This window comes from Myotis myotis, unplaced genomic scaffold (assembly GCF_014108235.1).
Source record: "Myotis myotis isolate mMyoMyo1 unplaced genomic scaffold, mMyoMyo1.p scaffold_m19_p_36, whole genome shotgun sequence".
Classification (NCBI taxonomy): Eukaryota; Metazoa; Chordata; class Mammalia; order Chiroptera; family Vespertilionidae; genus Myotis; species Myotis myotis.
This window is the reverse complement of record NW_023416342.1, coordinates 2,172,788-2,190,920: the sequence shown is the minus strand read 5'-3', so window position 1 is coordinate 2,190,920 and position 18,133 is coordinate 2,172,788. Positions and strand designations below refer to the sequence as shown.

The 18,133-nt window shown below is 58.0% G+C and overlaps 1 protein-coding gene across 2 annotated transcripts in view; it reads left to right on the top strand.

Moving 5' to 3' along the window:
* ANK2 (ankyrin 2) overlaps window positions 1–18,133 on the top strand; it is a 337,929-nt gene that overhangs the window by 100,768 nt on the left and 219,028 nt on the right. The window lies entirely within an intron of this gene.

Genomic DNA, 18,133 nt, shown 5'->3' with positions numbered 1-18,133 from the left:
TCATTATTGTTGGAAGTATTACCTATGTCCCCCCCCATTGGCCCCTTCTAGCTGCCCTGCCCCGCCCCCGGCCCTCACTCACCACCCCGTTGTCTGTGTCCATGGGTCGTGCATATATGTATGCACACAGGGTCTTTGTTTGATCTCTTCCCACCCACTCACCCTCCCCCGCCTTCGCTCTGAGGGTCCACAGCCTGGTCCCTGCTCCTGTGTCTCTGGATCTATTGTGTGCGTCAGAGTGCACATGTGAGTGAGGTCATGCGATACTTGACCTTCTTCACTCAGCGTGATGCTCTCGGGCCCACGACTCAGAGCCCTCACCAGGGACGGTGGGAGCGCTCCTGGGCCACCCTGTGCAGACATCCTGCATCGCCCGAAGGCCGCCCAGCGTCGCCTGCAGGAGGCGTCCTGCGTGCCCGCCTGGGAGCGCCTGCTCGCCCGTGGGGACAGAGCCGCCTCACTGTGCAGAGGTGTCGCCACGCTGGTGGTTCTGGAAGCAGATAGAGGCCAGCACCAAGGCCAGAGCCGGCCCCCGAGAGCTGCTCTTCCCGTGTTTTAAGTGAGAAAACAGACCCAGCGAGGGGACCATCTTCGCATTAAAGATTCTCCCTGAACAGCAGAGATACCCACCAATAACTCTGACGGGACCATGGTGTGTTACTGAGGGGAAGGCCCCTGCAGACACGAACGCATGAAGACACAGGCATCGTCCTGATTGGCCATCCTCGGAGCCGTCACCTTGCCCACGGGGGGGGGGGGGGGGCCCTGCACGTGAGGCGGGTGGTGCTGCGTGCGCCGGAGCGGGTGGTTCTGGGGGCAGACGAGCCCGCGCCCCGAAGGCACCGCCGCCTGAGCTGCGTGTCCTCCCATCTTCATAGAGCGCGTCTCTGGGTGGCGAGAGGTCAGGCACAGCGGAGCGACCTTCACAGACAGTTTCAGGAAATGCCTGCAGCCCGTGGTGCCGTCTGGCCAGCCCCCCAGACGATGCACGTGCTTCCTGGGAAAAGGGCAGTTAATGGGAGTGGGGGCAGGCCCGGGGGCTGATGGGCTGATGGAGACAGACGGGGTGAGATAGTCTGCCTGGTTCTGCACTCGGAATAAGCAGGGCCTTCAAAACAGTGGGTTATAGAGAAGCACACACGTGTGTGAACACACACATGCACACACATACATGAGCATACAAGTGTGCATACGAACATGTGAGTGCTCCCACACAGTGAACACGTACATGCATGTATTCACATGCACACACTAGGGCATGCTCACAGCACACACGAGCACACACACCTGTGCACACACAAGCATGACCGCGCACTAACACACACATGAGCACCTGCACACACCACACAGCACACATTTGAGCGCACGCACACACACACACCTATGCACACACAAGCATGAGCGTGCACACACACACGCACACACACGTGCGCACACACATGCACACACTTCTGTTACTTTGGAGAGTTCATGACAGTCTCCTTCCAAGGTGAAATGGAAAATTAACATTTAATTCCACGTCTCAATCGGTGTTGTTGCAAGGACAGCAGCTTAGCAAACTGAACGAATACTTTTCTACAATAACGTAGGTTTTCAGGGAGAATGGGAGCTCTGGGGCCCCAGAAGGCCGGTGTGATCAGAATCCACGAGCTGAGACTGGCACGTTAGAGGCCCGGCCCCTGGGTTTCTCATCGCCTCAGAGAGCCCGGTGTTCATGAACAACTGCCTTTTCCAGGGTAAATGGGTGTTGCTGGGGGGCAAACTGGCACTTCCTGCCCCCCGGTGGGCGCAGGCCCCTGGCTCGTGGGCCCGGGCCTTCACCCCACTATTGTCTGTGTCCATAAGCTCCTTGGAGAGCACAGAGGGGAGGAGGGGCCCAAATGGCCTTTCTATGTTTTGCGTCATCAACAGGATTGTTTTGCTACCAGCATCCCCCGCCCTCCCTCACCTGGAGTCGGCCTGTCCCCCGGCTGTGGGCAGTGGTGCTGGGCTCCGGGTCCGGCGGTGCTGGGGCAGTGGTCCGGTTGGTTCTGTGCACGCAGCCTGTCCTTAGGGAAGGGCCCAGAGCCCGCGGACAGAGGGCCCGGCACAGCATTGAGCAGCTGCGGGCCTCAGCTGCCTCCCTCGGGCGCAGAGAAAATGCAATTTGTCCTGAGCAGCTGTCTTAAGTGACAGCGCAGCACCCCTGCCGCAGGCGTGCCCGGGGCGGGGGGCGGGGGGTGGGGGACTGGGGAGGGGGTCTCCCAGGCAGCCGTGCTGTCCTGCTGCCCGGGGTTTGCTTGTTGGATGCTTGGCTGGGTTTTGGAGCCGCCGAGTGAGTCGGCAGCAGGACTCAGCGACGGAGTCGGGTGTCTCCAGGGGAGGGCAGGCCGTGCTTCTCTTTGGTGTCAGCGTGCCCCAAAGTGTGAGCCCATTTTAAGTCTCCTCCAGGGGTTCTGTGTTGTATGTGCTTCTGCATTCTCTGGGTCCTTCTTCGTAAAGTGCTTCTCCATTGACAGCAGGGGGGCCGCGCCCTGGCCGGTTTGCCTCAGTCCATAGAGTGAGGGCCTGTGGACGGAAGGGTCCCGGGTTCAATTCCTGGTCGGGGCACATGCCTGTGTTGTGTGGACTCGATCCCCAATGGGGGGCGTGCAGGAGGCAGCCGACCCATGATTCTCTCTCATCAATGATGTTTCTATCTCCCTCTCCCTCTCCTTTCCTCTCTGAAGTAAATAAAAACACAAGTAAACAAATAAAGCAAGCTAGCGGTGGGCCAGGATGTGCATGTGAAAACGGCCCTGTGCCTAGAACACAGGGCGCCCGAGTCGGCCACCACCAGGAGGGTCAGGCCGCTCCCCAACACCTGCCTGGGGCGTGGAGAGAGCTGGTGTGACCCCCTGTGGCACTAGGGACAGCGGCTGGTTGGGGGCGCAGGTGCACCTGGGCTGGGGCGGTGGGGGCTGTAGCGTGTGGTCGCTGTGCTCTGTGCAGGCAGCCAGCCCCTCGGGGACTCAGCTCGACCTCACCTGGAAGCAGGCACGCGCCCTGATCCACATCCCGTCCTCCGAAACGAACCCCAAGTTCCTGTTAGCTTTCGTGTTTCCTGAAGCCCATTGTTGGGAGCAACCACATGCAACTCACATGCACACACAGGTGCACGTGCATGCTTGCACACACGCACACACAGACATGCATGCACACACAGGCGTGCACACCCTTGCACACACATGCACACACACGCACGCACACACGACGCGGGTGGCACATCACGCAGCGCTTTGCTTCCGGTCAGCCAGGAGAGCGTCTCACATACCCGCCTGGGGAAGGGCAGCGCTGGCCGGGGCCTCTGCCGGGCTGGCCTGGATGCCCCTGGCATTTGCCGGTTCCTCACCTTGTGGAGCTGCCGAGGGTCCGGGCGGGCGGAGATGCCGAGAGCAGGACGTGTGTTGTTCTGTAACAGTGAGTGCCTTGGGCGAAGTGCTTGGCGTGACGTGAGCAATCTAATCACTGACATGCGAGCCTCTTACAACTTGTTCCCTTGATAACAAAAGGGATACAGTTTTCTCAGGAAATTTCAAAAGTAAAGATAATCCCCCAAATGTGAAAAATATGCCTGCTGCAAGGGTGTGCACGCCTGTGTGTGCATGCATGTCTGTGTGTGCGTGTGTGCAAGCATGCACGTGCACCTGTGTGTGCATGTGTGTTGCATGTGGTTGCTCCCAACAACGGGCTTCAGGAAACATGAAATCTAACAGGAACTTGGGGTTTGTTTCGGAGGACGGGATGCGGATCAGGGCGCGTGCCTGCTTCCAGGTGAGCTCGCGCTGAGCCCCTGAGGGGCTGGTTGCCTGCCCGGGTTGCAAGCTCGATCCCCAGTGTGGGGCCTGCAGCAGGCAGTCAATCGATGATTCTCTCTCATCACCGTTTCCATCTCTCTCCCTCTCCCTCTCTCTTTAAAAAAAATCAACTAAAAGAAACCCCACAAAAAAACCATGCCCGCAACATTGGGTCTTTTCCATCTTTACTGCACATATAGTTACAAACACTATTCATTCATTCATTCATTCATTCATTCATTCATTCAACAAGGATATGCTGAGCCAGGAACACAGCGAGAGCAGGGCGATGAGGGCCGTCACTGGCTGCAGGTGGAGGAGCGGAGGTCACTGTGGCTGAGGTCAGGGGGCAGGGAGTGACGTGTGGGTGACCGAGGGGGCCTGCAGATTCCTCTTCAGACGCGGGAGCTGGGGGCCTGAGGGATGAGAAGGGACAAGCACGCTGGCGTCCTGGAGAGAGAACTTCAGGGGAAACCCGGGCTCCACCTGCCGTTTCCCAATAAATATAAACGTCCACTCCTGCGTTGAGCGTCTGCCCTCTGGGGGTCAGTGCGTGATCATAGCAAGCAGTCGTTCTGCCATTCGGTTGATTTGCATATCAGGGTTTTGTTATACAGGATATTTTAAATCCTCACCCAAGGATATTTCCCATTGATTTTTAGAGAGAGTGAAAGAGAGAGGGAAAGACAGAGAGAAGCATCGATGTGAGAGAAACACATCGATTGGTTGTCTCTGGCACGCTGCTGCCCGACCAGGGCCCGGGCTGGGGAGGAGCCTGTGACCGAGGTCTGTGCCCTTGACCGGAATCGAACCCGGGACCCTTCAGTCTGCAGGCCAACGCTCTATCCACTGAGCAACACCAGCCAGGGCAGATTTGATATTTGAAAGTAATTCATCAAAATTGGAGGCTCTGAAGAGGGCGCCCTAAGGCTGCTCCAGCGAGAGCCACTGTTTACACGCCGCCCTATCCACGGCTCGGACCACAGAGAGCCGGCTTGTGCTGCTGGCTGCTCTTGCCTTCATTCCCTCCCTCCCAGCCCCCGTCGGCACCAGGAGCCGCTGGCCTGGGACCCCAGGGTGCTCTGGGGGGCGGGGAATGTGATTGGGTTCTTTGTCTTCCCCATCAGGACAGAATGACCCAGGATCCGGGCGGACAGAAAGAGCCCTTTATGGAACCAGAGGGCCGCGGTCACTGCAGCTTTGCGGTCAGCCTGGGGCCACTCCGACTCCAGACCCCCCTGCCCAGCCCTGGCTGACCCCGCCCTTCAGAGCCGAGCCCCACGTCCCTGGTGTCGCCCGGCTGCCCATGCAGGACCCCACGGCCCTGCCGCTGCCGGGCACCTCGTAGCCAACCACCCCTCCCAGCGGTGCCCGGGGCGCTCCTGAGCGATGCCCGTCCTGGTGACGGCTTTAGAACCAAAAGCCAAATCCTGGCAAACGTGAGACTTCACGCTACCTGCGTTACTCGTTGTAAACAATGTATGATTTGTCAGAGACATGTCAGCTCTAGCCACGGATGAGTGACGTTTGGGGATTCTGCTGTCGCTGACGAATTCTCGGAGAGACAGATAAAACCCGTCTGTACTCCCAGCCAGGCAGGGCGCCCTTCCGTGTGTGTCTGCCCTGTACACGCAGGACGTGCCCGAGGCCCAGGGCGCGATTAACCGCGACCCGCCGGATCCCGCCGGCTCGCACCCACACACGTCAGTTGGTGAGATCTGTACGTGTTAGAAATTGGGATGTCAACATTATTCTTCTTGGAATAAATGAAGGGACCCAGTGGGTGTGAGTTGTGGCTGGTTGCTAAGAATAGCTCATCAGGTTGCTATAGCAACAGTGTTGCTGGGACTTGAACGTTTCCCGGCAGTCGGCTGAATTCCGGAGGGAAGGCCAGTTTCTCTCGGTGGCATTTGGAGTGATCCTGGGGGGCGGGGGGCGGGGCGGGGACCCCACACTCCGGGAGGGAACGGGACCCCGTGCCCACACTCCAGTCACGACTGGTTCCGCGTGTGGGATCCAGGGTACCAGGCAGTACCCAGTGGACACACCTCATTCAAGGTCACGCCTGTCGGATTCGGTTCAGGGCCGGCCGAGCAGCCAGACACCAGTCACCACACCCTGGTTACTCGAAAGTGAAGTATTAGCTCATGTTTCTGTCAAACATCAGACCCTTGAGGTCTCGGGAAAATTAATCTGTGTTTGCATCTCTCGTCTCCAAAACGAAAACTGTATTTTTCTAACTACACTTCCTAATTACACTTAGTATGGCGTTCTTATCTAAAATGCAGGCAGTTTGCCCTGGCCGGGGGCTCAAATGGTTAGAGCACCTGCCCGGGACTAAAGGGTCCTGGGTTCGATTCTATTGAGAGCATGTATCATTGCAGGCTCCGTCCCCAGGCCGGTCGAGGCTCCTGTGGGAGGCAACCAAGTGATGTGTCTCTCTCACATCGATGTTTCTCTCTCTGTCTCTCCCCCTCCCTTCAACTCTCTCTAAAAAGAAAAAAAAAAAAAAACAATGGGAAAAATATCCTCAGGTGAGGATATTCTTGTTCTACAAAAGCACAATACTTCCTGTTGCGCACACCCAACAAGTCAGTCCAAGACTAATGATGTGGCAACCGGCTGCTAAAATATTCGCTGCTAGTATTAGTGGAGAGAAATGGTGCGCCTGTGCATAAGGTACATAAGAGAAATGAATGCAACATGATTATAGTCATCAGTCATTAGTGAACGTTGTAGTTCATTATTAATAACTAGGGGCCCGGTGCACGAAATTCGTGCACTGGGTGTGTGGGGGGGTGTCCCTCAGCCCAGCCTGCCCCCTCTCACATACTGGGAGCCCTCAGGCGTTGACCCCCATCACCCTCCAATCGCAGGATCGGCCCCTTGCCCAGGCCTGACGCCTCTGGCCTAGGCGTCCGGCCCGGGCAGCGGGGACCCGCAGTGGCAGTGGGGGGCACCACGATCGCGCGGGCTCCGCCCCTGCCCCTGCAGGACGCCTCTGGCTGAGGCATCGGGCCCGGGCAGCGGGGACCCGCAGCTGCAGCGGCCCCGCGATCGTGGGCTCCGCTTTAGGCCCAGGCAAGGGACCCCTAGCTCCTGGGACTGCCAGCTTCGACCGTGCCCAGCTCCCATCGCTGGCTCCACCCCTACTTCCTGCTATCACTGGCCAGGGCGGAAAAGGCGCCTGATTCTCCGATCATGGCTGGGGGGCAGGGCAAAGGCAGCCCCAGCCCCAGGGCCGCCTTTGCCCTGCCCCCAGCTCTTAGCTTCCCCCTGGGTTTCCGATCACTGTCAGTGGCAGGGGGCTTCTTCCTGCTTTCCCTTTCGCCTCCCTGCATTGTGCCTACATATGCAAATTAACCGCCATCTTGTTGGCAGTTAACTGCCAATCTTAGTTGGCAGTTAACTTGCATATAGCCCTGATTAGCTAATGAAAAGGGTAGCGTCGTACGCCAATTACCATTTTTCTCTTTTATTAGTGTGGATAGGAGCCCAGTGCACAAATTCGTGCACCCTGAAAGGAACTGTGGGCCATGAGGCTGCGGAGCGGGTCTCAGCCCATCCTCCGCACCCCCTCTTGGCCCCTCCTGCTGCGGCGTCGGTCTCCTGTCTGCCAGCAGCCCTGCTCCCACCTCCGGGACTGCCGGCCAGGCCTAGGGACCCTATCCGAGGGGTCCCAAATTGCGAGAGGGTGCAGGCCGGGCTGAAAGACCCCCCCATGCATGAATTTCGTGCACTGAGCCTCTAGTTTTTAAATAAGCAGGTGGAGCCCATGTTGGAATGATAAGAGCAAAGAAGAAAAGTAAAAAAAGAAAAAGCAGTTCATCATGTAGGATAATTCTATATAATAAAAGGGTAATATGCAAATCGACCGAACGGCAGAACGACTGGTTGCTATGACGCGCACTGACCACCAGGGGGCAGATGCTCAATGCAGGAGCTGCCCCCAGCCACAGGCCAACCTCTTGGTCCCTTCCCCCAGCGGGCAGGCTCTGATCGCCAATAGAGAATGAGGAACCGGGGTGGCTGGTGGCGGGGGGCAGGGCTGGCTGCCAGCAGCTGGGGAAGATGGCCCTGATCGCAGGCCAGGCCTAGGGACCGTACCCGTGCACTAATTTCGTGCACCGGGCCTCTAGTTTATAACGTTTGGCTCGGGTCGCCTCACAGAAGAAGGCGACCTTTTGGGGCTGAAACCTGAAAGGGGTGAGGCAGTGAACTCCCGGGAGAGGGGGGGAGGGAAGCGGCATTTGTGTTCCCACAAGCTCCCTGTGCGGCTGGGCTCCTGGGAAAACCAGGTGAAACAATGTGAGTGGACGTTGAAAGCAGCCAGGCACCGGGTTAAGTGGGAAATGTTCTCCCTGCGCAGAGAGGAAGAGACATCGGCACAGACGGTCTGTCGGGTTTTCTCCGCCGTTTTCCCATCTCTTGTTTCCTGGAGGTACATGCATCTTCCAGAAACGTCCGCTACCGAATAATTCCCCGCGCGAGGCCCGTCCGCGTAGGAACGGCGCCCTCTATCTCGGCTCCTCGGGGACACTCGCCCCCATTCCCGTGGCTCCCGAGGGAATCCCGGGGCCGCTCTGACCCAGGGTGGGCCACGCGGGCGATAAGACGCTTCTTGGCTTGTGCAGCAGCGGGGTCTGGGGCATCAGATGTTCCCTCGCCCGCTAGCTGACAGCGGCTTCACCTGGCACAGCTCTCTCAGTCAGAGACTTTCCCAGCCCCCTACCCACTGGGTGCCCCCGATTCAGCCCAACCCGACCCAGCACTCCCCCTAAAAACGCTTTGCCTCCCGGCCTCCTGGTGCCAGACCCCGCGGGCACCCAGCCACCAGGCGGCTGCATGCTGGCCCAGCTGAAGCCCAGGTGCTCCCCTTTTCCGTCCTCGTTTCTCTCGGGGTGACGGGGCCTCAAGCTCGACTCCTCCCAGCGCTCCTGGGGCCGGGCGTCTGCAGAACAAGGCTCATTAGCGGGAAACTCCGGACTGAAGGAAGCTTCCGGCCACCCACGCCATGGCCCCGCTGTGGGCTCCGTGCAAAGTCTGACCCGTGGGGGCCGCAGTCAGGGAGGGAACTCACCCCCTCAAGTTTCTCCCATTCGGTCCTTTGATTCTTTTTCACCCGAGGATATTTGATATTTTTTTCATTGATTTCTAGAGAGAGTGGAAAGGAGGAGGGAGAGAGGCAGAGAGAGAGAGGGAAACGCTGACATGAGAGAGACACATCCATTGGTTGCCTCCCACAAGCGCCCTGTCCTGGCTGGGAAACCTGCAACCGAGGAAGGTGCCCTTGACTGGGAATCGAACCCACGACCCTTCCGACTGCTGGTGGACACTCTACCCACTGAGCCACACCAGCCAGGGCCCCTTTGACTTTTTTGGAGTAACTTTAAGTACGTAATGTTCCCAGCAGCGACTGAAGTGATGCCTGGACCACGTAACGCCCAGCGGACACTTTGTTCTGCTCAGCCGTTTCCCTTGCTTTTTATTTTTGTTTCTTAAAAGTATATTTTTGTTGATTTCAGAGAGGAAGGGATAGGGAGAGAGAGAGAAACACCAATGATGAGAGAGAATCATGGATGGGCTGCCTCCTGCACGCCCTACACTGGGGATCGACCCCGAAACCCGGGCCTGTGCCCCGACCGGGAATCGAACCGTGACCTCCTGCTCCATAGGTTGACGCTCAACCCCTGAGCCAGGCCGGCCTGGCTTCCCTCATTCTTTAAACCGTTTGGGGAAGTTTCTATTCGTAGATACAGCCTCTGGGATTCTGCTTCCGGGCCCGGCACAGTGGCTTCCAAACAGAACGCGTGTCTGCAGAGAGTGCGTTTGCGGGAACTTTTCCCTCCGGGAAGGGGCGCAGGGCGGGTGGTCGGTCGGCCGGTCGGCCGGTCGGCCGGTCGGTGCCCCGGATCACGTGCATTTGCCAACACACACAGGTGCCGGCCGGCACTTTTAGCACAGCCAGCAGCGCTGCCCCGTCGTTTGAGAAATGATGTTTTACTAGATCGCAGACTGAGGCCCGAGAGACACGGCCCTGCTTCTGTTCCGATCCCCTCGGCCGCCTGCTGGAGGCTGGCCCGGCCCCGCCCCGTCCTGGCGGTCGCCCAGGCCTGCCAGGCCCTGGTTGTGTGTGGCCTTGCGGGCGTGTGTCATTCGGGTAGAGCTGACCTTGAAGGAGAAAAGCACAAACTGCACCTGTGCAGCCTCCTCCCGGGGCTGTCCTGACCCACTTCCCTGGAGGGTGTCCAGGTGGCTCGTCCGCGGGAGCGCGGCCTGCTTTTAGCTGAGACGCGGATCTGCCTCCCTGGGGAACTAACTCGTCAGCTCCCCTCCTCCTGCCTCTTCCACCCACGGGAGCAGGGCCTGGTCCGAGGAGGTTCGCGCCGTCAGGACAGCGAGGCCGCGGGGAAAAGGACGATTTCTCCTTCCGGAGCCTGAATGTTTGGGGAGGTAGCGAAGGCAGGGTTGAGCCTGGAGGAGTCTGTCCGCGTAGCTCTAGGGGTGTCTCCTGTTCACACCTCGGATGTGGGGGAGACAGGAAGTGGGGGGAGTCCGTCCAGAAACGTGAAAGAACAGAGTCTGCTCAGGTCCCAGCTGCCAGCCTCACGATTCCTGTATTTCAGCCATCGACCCCCATCTCATGTTCTGACTCCCAGTCACCTCGCCAGGCAGGCCCCTCCTCAGTCCCCGAGGTTCTCCGTGGCCCTGGTCATGCCTCCCGGGCCCCCTCAGCTGCCTGGACGCCCGCCCTGTGGGTGGCCCCGCGCCCCCCCCCCCCCCGGCCCGCACTAAGGCCAGTTTCTCGGAGACACTGTGTGAGCGTCTCATCAAGGAGACCCCACTGTCCCTGTGGCCCGGGGGCCCCGCTGGGCTCGCCCAGTCTTCACGGGTGAAGTCGACCTGTCTCCCGCCACGACCACATGAGCTCTGAGAGAAGGGGGCCCTGGCACCCAGGGGTGCTGAATAGATAACCGGGTGGAAGTCAGTGAACTCCTTTCATGAGAAGATAGTTTGAGAGCCATCGGTGAGGGCGACAGACGCAGTCCCTTCCTTCATGGAACTTTAAGTTTCTATTTCACCGGCCGGTGTGGCTCAATGGTGAGCGTCGGCCTATGAATCAGGAGGTCAGGGTTCGATTCCCGGTCAGGGCACAGGCCCGGGTTGTGGGCTCCATCCCCAGTGGGGGCGTGCAGGAGGCAGCCGATCCATGGTTCTCTCTCATCACTGGTGTTCCTCTCTCTCTCCCCCCCCTCCCTCTCTGAAATCAACAACAATATATTAAAAAACGTATTTGTTTTGTGTAAAGAGCAGACTTCGATTTAAACCTCCTCTTCACCTGGATTTTAGCTCATTCGCAAAGAACGTTTGTTCACATCAGGTTTAAGGAGACCAGGAAGTGAGAATAGAAACAACCAAGGTCAGTGTAAAGGGATTCTGTAATTGGTTCACAGCGCGGAATCGTGTATTTATGGCAAGCGGTCTCCTCGGCTGTGAGGCGGTTGACGTGGGCAGGATCTGTTCACGAGTGGGTTTTAGTGAAAAATGACAGACCGGACCCAGCCATTCTCTGACACACGGGGCACGGCCTGCAGAGCGACCATAGATCCCAGATCCCCTTTCCCACTGAGATGTTTCAGTTTGTCAATTTGCCAAATAAAGAAAACAGCTTTAAAAGGACACGGAAAGCCCAGACAGTGTAGCTCAGTGGCTGAGCGTCAGCCTTTGAGCCAGGAGGTCACGGTTCGATTCCCAGTCGGGGCACAGGCCCGGATTGCAGGCTCCATCCCCAGTGTGGGCCGTGCAAGAGGCAGCCGATCAGTGATTCTTTCTCATCATTGATGTTTCTCCCTCTCTCTATCTCTCTCCCTCACTCTCTGAAATCAATAAAAATATATTTAAAAAAGGACACAGAAATTTTCCTTGATCTACGAAAATAAACCAATGAAACGATAAAAGGAGGGGAAATCCAAGACACTCAGGGACTCCTCCTGCCCTCCCATCTGACATGGGCTGTGGCGATGGTCACGTGTGGCTGGGTCCCCAGGCCAGACTTCTGAGGGACCCGCTGGCTGTGTCTTAAGGACGCCAATGACACCATCAAGTTTAAACCCATCCCACTTCCCAGCCTTGCAAAGAGCATACAGAGAGTGAGTGGGCAAGGAGCTGACGGAGGCCGGGAAACAGCTTGTCTTTGTTTATTATTATTACTAGAGGCCTGGTGCACGACATCCATGCACTCGGGGGGGAGGAGGGGGTACCCCTCAGCCCAGCCTGCACCCTCTCACAGTCCATGAGGCCTCAGGGGATGTCCAACTGACGGCTTAGGCCCGCCCAGCCTAAGCCATCAATCAGATATCCTTAGCGCTGCCACAGAAGCAAGAGAGGCTCCCGCCACCGCCACTGTGCTCACCAGCCGTGAGCCTGGCTCAAGGCTTCTGGCTGAGTGGTGCTCCCCCTGTGGAAACGCACTGACCACCAGGGGGCAGCTCCTGTGTTGAGCATCTGCCCCCTGGTGGTCATTGTGTGTCATAGCAACCGGTCATTCCGCTGTTCGGTCAATTTGCATATTAGCCTTTTATTATATAGGTCTAGAGGCCTGGTGCATGAAATTCATGCATTGAGGGGGGTGGGTAGTCCCTCAGCCCAGCCTGTGCCCTTTTGCAGTCCGGGAGCCCTCAGGGGATGTCTGACTGTCGGCTTAGGTCAGCCACTGCCACTGTGCTCACCAGCCGTGAGCCTGGCTCCTGCATTGAGCATCTGCCCCCTGGTGGTCAGTGCACATCATAGTGAACAGTTGAGTGGCCTTAGTGTATCATTAGCATATTATGCTTTGATTGGTTGAACAGACAACTGGTCGACCAGACACTTAGCATATTAGGCTTTTATTACATAGGATTATCCTTATCCTTATTATTATTATTATCATTATTATTATTATTTTAATCCTCACCTGAGGATATTTTTCCCATTGATTTTTTAGAGAGAGTGGAAGGGAGGAGGGGAGCGGAAGAAAGGGAGAGAGAGAGAGAGAGAGAGAGAGAGAGAGAGAGAGAAACATCATTGTGACAGAGACATGTTGATTGGTTGCCTCCTGCACATGCCCCAACCAGGGACTGGGATTGAACCTGCAACCCAAGTACCTGCCCTTGACTGGGGGGGGGCGGGGGGGGAATCAGACCTGAGGTTCATGGCCGATGCTCTAACCACTGAGCAGCACAGGACTCATCCTTGTTTTTTTTAAAGCGGCTTAGAGTCCCTTCAACATGACGAGTGAGGCAGAGGTTTCCCCTGCACCCCCTTCCTTTATATCTACAGCGAATGTCATCGTGCTAATTTTTAAAAATCACAGCCGGGTTAGTTTTGTACCTCTGTCTTTGTCACGTACAATGGATTGAGTACTCCCGAACTCTACTTTCATTCTTACTCAAAAGCTGACATTCTGAACGTCGTCCTCTGTTTTTCTAATTCTGACCTGCATCGCCCTGGTCCAAAGTGCCCTGAATGTTCCCCAAGCTCCTTTCCAGCCTTTTCCTTTGCTCTTTTCCGCCCCTTTCCCCGCTTTTCCTAAATCACAGCCCGGATCGACCCTCAGATGCCACTGCACTCACGCTGCGTTTTTTATAGCAAGGCAGCCTGGGTAAGGCCACCCCCCCTCTCCCCGGGGGCGCCCCTCCCCCTCGCACCGTGGCCGCAGGGACTGGGGTGTCGGGGTCTGTACTGCCACCGCCTGCCCGCCGTGATCTCCTGACCGGCCCCCTCCACTTTGTCCCAACACGTGAAATGTGAATTTCCCTTTTCTCTGCGCCTTGGTGGACACTCCCCAGACTCCTGGTGTGAGAGCTCCCTTTGATTCAAAACCTTGCGAGGAGTTCACCCGTGGCTCTTCCCAGGGCCTCCCCTCCGTCACGCGACACGCCTTGTCCATGGCGACCTCACGCAGGCGATCTCGTGGGTCCTCAGGGTGGGCGGGGGGCCTCTCTCTTCTCCTCTGTGAATCTGTAAATACTCATTGCGGAGGGGCCCCGGGGGTGTGTACACATTGGGGAGGGGCCCCGGGGGTGTGTACACATTGGGGAGGGGCCCCGGGGGTGTGTACACATTGGGGAGCGGGCCCCGGGGGTGTGTACACATTGGGGAGCGGGCCCCTCGGACGGAGGGTCAGGGATGGGTTTACGGAAAGGGAGCTTTTGAGCGATGGTTGGTCTGGGTGGTGTCACATGGCCACGTGACTTTCCTGGAAAAGGATGCCCAGGGGAACCCCAAGGTGATTACGTCCCCTTTTAAAGTCTGAAGTATAAAATGCAGGGCTTTCATTAGAACAGGAAATCGGCCGCCAGCTCAGCTGGCGGGCGCGTGGTCCCATGCACCAAAAGGTTTCGGGTCTGATCCTGGTCCGTGCACATACGGGAGACAACCGATTGCTTTCTCTCTCACATCAATGTCTCTCTCTCTCTCTCTCTCTCTCTCTCTCTCTCTCTCTCTCTCTCTCTCTTTCTCTTTCTCTCAATCAACAAACCTATCTCCGGTTGAGGATTAAAACTAGAACAGGAACCTGCAGGTGCAGTGAAAGCCTGAGGCTGGCCGGGCATGGGGAGCTGTGCCGATTCCTGGTCACTTGCACGGTGACATTGGATGGGCTCAGTGAAACGAATCTCTCAAGGGCACAGCCCCGCGGGCACCGGCAGGACCAGGCACCCACCTCCTTCTCTGCTCGGGGCCGGGAGGAGTGGGGCTGGAGGGGGTGGGGGGTTCTTTCGAAGTCAGAGTCAGGCTCTGACACCCATCTCCTTGCTTGTTCAAGTCCCTTCTCCCCAAAACCAAACCAAACTGTGTGGCCGCACTGAGGACGGCGAGGCGCCAGCCGCCAAGGTGTGTCCTGAGGCAGCGGGAGGGTGGGCCCTGTGGAGGGCGGGCGGTGGGAGCCGCGGGAAGGCTGTGTCCTGCAGGGAAGGACAGGAGAGATTCAGCCCAGGGATTGCTGAGCGGGGGTTATTGGAAACCCGGGAAGGGGGGGTCGCGGCAGAGGTTGGGGCGCGTCCAGACTGGAGGCAGGGAGTCAGAGGTGAGACGCTGAAGCTCCCGGCGGCCACTTCCCTCCCGCTCGGATGCAAGAAGCACAGGGACCGGGGTGGCCGTGGGGGGCCTGCTGGTTTCGGGGAGACCACGTGGTGGAGATGGGGAGCGCCTGCACATCCTTGTCGCTGGTCCCTTGGAAAGTAAGTGATGCTTTTTCTGACCTGCGTGTCTGGAGGCAGATGGGCCCGTCTGGCGCGAGCAGCTGGGCAGCGTGGTGCACGGGGTCCCGCGTCACTGGGGGACGTTCCGAGTGTATTCGAGGCCGGGTGCCTGCAGGGCCCGCGGGCTGTCCGTCCTGTGTGTGCAGGTCAGTCCCGAGGGCCGCTCCTCCAGACCCCGGGTCGCGGCTCCTGGGCGGTGGGTGGCACCGCAGTGCCAGGTGGGGCCACCTGAGCCACAGTGACCTCGCGTGACCTTTGCTGACCGTGCCAAACCTGAGTTCACAGCAGCCCTTCGCGGCCACCTCACGCCCCGGCCCGCAGCCCCGGAGGTCTGACAGCCGCTTCCTTAATTTCTGCCGCGCGGATGGCGCCCGGCCACGTTCACGGATTTTAAAATCCTCGTTAGCCTGTTGTTTGCTGAAAAGTAAGCATCGGTCCTCTGGTGGGAGGTACATGGGAGGTAAACAGAAATCTTTCCGTCTTTCTGTTGAAATTCCCCGAAAACTACAGGAACAGTTCCTGGGGGCGGAGGGGGGAGACCGGGGTAAAGTGTGTGATTTCCGTGCGTGCGGGCTCAGCATTGCTGCTGCTACAGTAACAAAAATGTGATGGCGGAAAAGTGTTCCTCCAGCTTGTCCACTTACTTCAAATTCACTTCGCGCAGGTACCTCTCCTCCTCGGGTAAAGCTGAGAACAGGCAGGGACCCCTGGGCTCCGGCGTGGCGGGGGGCACACCGTGTGCCGTCTCCACGTGTCCAGCGGGGCCCGGGCCGGCTGGGTCGGGGAGGGCAGGGCCCGTCACAGGGCAGGCCGCGGGCCCAGCAGGACGGGCTTCTCGGGGGACAGGACCCGAGGACCCACAGGAGGGTCCCTGTCGGATGGGGCAGACGGAGCGGACACCAGAGCTCCAGACGCCCGTGCTCAGGACGCACTGCTTCTCGGGCCTGCCTCCTGGGCTCTGTGAGGACATGGGAGGGCAGGGGAGGGCAAGTGAGGGCAGATGGGGACAGGTGGGGACAGGTGAGGGCAGGTGGGGACAGGTGGGGACAGGTGAGGGCAGATGGGGACAGGTGGGGACAGGTGAGGGCAGGTGGGGACAGGTGGGGGCAGGTGAGGGCAGGTGGGGACAGGTGGGGGCAGGTGAGGGCCGGTGAGGGCAGGTGGGGACAGGTGGGGACAGGTGAGGGCAGGTGGGGACAGGTGGGGACAGGTGAGGGCAGGTGGGGACAGGTGAGGGCAGGTGGGGACAGGTGAGGGGGGCAGGTGGGGGCAGGTGGGGACAGGTGGGGGCAGGCGGGGACAGGTGAGGGCAGGTGGGGGCAGGTGGGGGCAGGTGGGGACAGGTGAGGGCAGGTGGGGACAGGTGGGGACAGGTGAGGGGGGGCAGGTGGGGACAGGTGGGGGCAGGTGGGGACAGGTGAGGGCAGGTGGGGACAGGTGAGGGGGGCAGGTGGGGGCAGGTGGGGACAGGTGGGGGCAGGTGGGGACAGGTGAGGGCAGGTGAGGGCAGGTGGGGGCAGGTGGGGACAGGTGGGGGCAGGCGAGGGCTGGAGAGGACTTGCGAGGCTGACTCTCCAGCAGCAGGCAGAGCTGAGCCACCTGGCTTCACCCAGGGCCACTTTATCTGACGTTTCAGGGCGTTACCTGGGCATCGAAGGCCAATGCAGAGTAAGCAGACACCTGTCCATGTGGCCGCCGCTGGGAGGAGTGGACAGTGGCCTTGAGAGGAGGGGGGTCCAGTGGGGCTTGTTGTTGTTGGAAAAGTTTCCGGATCAATCTGGACTCAAGGTTGGGAGATTTTAGGGAAAAGGAAGAAAATAAGAATAGGTATTTTGTAAAATTATGTTTTAAGAAAATATTTTTATTGATTTCAGAGAGGAAGGGAGAGGGAGAGAGAGAAACATCAATGATGAGAGAGAATCATGGATCGGCTGCCTCCTGCACGCCCCACACTGGGATCGAGCCCCCAACCTGGGCCTGTGCCCTGACCGGGAATCGAACCGCAGTCTCCTGGCTCATAGGTCGACGCTCACCCACTGCTGGCTGGATAAGAATAGTGTTTTTTTAAAAAAAATCCTCACCCAAGGATATTTTCCCATTGATTTTTAGAGAGAGTGGAAGAGAGAGGGAAAGACAGAGAGAGAAATATCGATGTGAGAGGAGGAGCCTGCAACCGAGGTACATGCCCTTGACCAGAATCAAACCCGGGACCCTTCGGTCCGCAGGCCGACGCTCTATCCACTGAGCCACACGACTAGGGCACGAAGAGGTATTTCTTTACCTGGGAATTTTTCACCGACCAGCCAAGACAGGTCTTGGTGTTCCTCCGAGGAGCGCCAATAATTTTTCCCGAACAAAAAAATGTGATCCCATTGTGTTTTTATTTTTCTGTCTCCTTTTAGAGACTACCTTGGTGGCAAGGATGTCTAGATGAGGGACTGGAAAGCGAGAAGGGAAAAGTGACTCAATTGTCAAGCCTGGTCGATTTTTTATTTCTGTCCAAACCAGTGGGTAAAATTGTATAGGATTTGTCTGAGTGCCACAGTGGTTTTCCGGGTCTAAATCATAACTGCCAGCATTTCTGTTTTCCCTCATTATGTCCCGGCTCCATTTGTTGACCTTGAGAAACGTCAGGTTCTGTCGGCTCGTATGTTTCCCAACGTCTTTGTTTTCTGGTGGAAAAAAAGAGAAGGTTATTGCAAATCGAGGCAACTACACACCGTTCTGTTTGTCACTGAGTCACGCGGCCACTTGATCTGCTCGTTCAAGTCTCTTTGACTCATCTTTCCCCTTTAAAAGGGAGGCTCATCGATTCAAGGACTTGGCAGAGTATAAAGAAAAAGAAATAGGAAATTATCCGTGAGGGAAAGAAGAGAGTTGCCACACACTGGGAGGGGAACAGAAGGGGAGGCCAGGTGATCGGATCGGCCGGGTGGGGACCGAGACCACACGTACTGCCCTCCGTCCGTGCTGTGTGCTGCAGTGATTCCGGCAAAACCACAGGCGACGCGTGAAACCTCCCAAATGTCTACAACGGAGCGAACTGTTAAAACTCGCTGCCCAGCCGAAACCAGTGTG